Source organism: Cynara cardunculus, assembly GCF_001531365.2.
Source record: "Cynara cardunculus var. scolymus isolate 2C chromosome LG 1, CcrdV1, whole genome shotgun sequence".
NCBI classification, from domain to species: Eukaryota; Viridiplantae; Streptophyta; class Magnoliopsida; order Asterales; family Asteraceae; genus Cynara; species Cynara cardunculus.
The window spans coordinates 6,595,930-6,596,972 of NC_037528.1; the positions used below are offsets into that span (position 1 = coordinate 6,595,930).

The 1,043-nt window shown below is 33.7% G+C and overlaps 1 protein-coding gene across 2 annotated transcripts in view; it reads right to left on the minus strand.

Moving 5' to 3' along the window:
* LOC112509972 overlaps positions 1 to 634 on the minus strand; it is a 5,959-nt gene extending 5,325 nt beyond the window's left edge. For both annotated transcript variants that reach the window (XM_025115223.1, XM_025115213.1), the window contains exon 1: positions 558 to 634. The gene's annotated coding sequence lies outside the window, so the exon portion shown is untranslated. The remainder of the gene's footprint in view (positions 1 to 557) is intronic.
* Between the last annotated feature and the right edge of the window lie 409 nt (positions 635 to 1,043).

The window sequence follows — 1,043 nt, forward strand, 5'->3', positions numbered from 1 at the left end:
TTAGGTAGTTTCCTACTTTTTAGCCTTTTTCTGTTTTATGTAAAGCCTATAAAAGGCTGGCTTCTGGTTAAATAAAATATACAGCAGGTTTTACCCAAACCCATTACTTTCTTGCTTTGTCAATTTCCATCACTACCTGATTCTATAATTTTGGAAGCCAGTCCGTGAAATGAATCAAAAATCAACTGAAATTTTTCTAATTTGATTAAACGAACTCCGGTCTCGATTCCAACTTCCAATGTCTCAAACGATAAAAACAGTATGTTCGGAACTGCAATTTCGTGACTCCGAGTCGAAATTCAATCAAGATCAGTTTAATCCTTCAACTAAAACAACTTCGGTTCTGATTCTAAGCTCCGAAATGTACAATCTAAACTCTAAGAAACAAATCGGTTCAGCGAAAACCAAATCAAACGATTAGAAACAGTAAATAAAACATATAAACCAAGCCCTAGACCTTCAATTAATCGTGGTAATACACGCATGTACAAAGCAAGCTGAAACAGCGAAGAATCAAAAGGAATCCATTTGCGAGAAGAATAAAGAAAAAACCCCACCGATTCTTTCAGCAGAAGAAGAGTAGAATCTTCATATCACCAACTTCAAGGTCTTGAAATGTGAGAGAGAGAGAGAGAGAGAGAGAGAGAGCATATGATGGCCACTGTAGTCACATGGTCGAGAAACCGAGTGAACTTAAAAAGGAGACATATAATTGAAAAGAAATTACTTTATGAGTCCTTTTTTATTTGTAAAATGTGTTTTCCAAGCCCTTAAATAATTGATGAATGGTAAATATCGGGGGTGTTCATTTAAAACGTATAAACTTAGTATCATGCCATAAAGTGTGGCTTAAAACATATGTGGTACAGTTTGTAATTTGCATTTTTATCGAACTGTAATGTATAATGTGGTTTTGAGTTATCAAACCATATCACACAACATATTTTGTATATATTAATTTTACTAAAAGAGAACTCGTGCAATGTAGCGAGATACATCTCGATTTTAATGTTTTATTTTATTTTTTGTCTTTGTCGATGTTA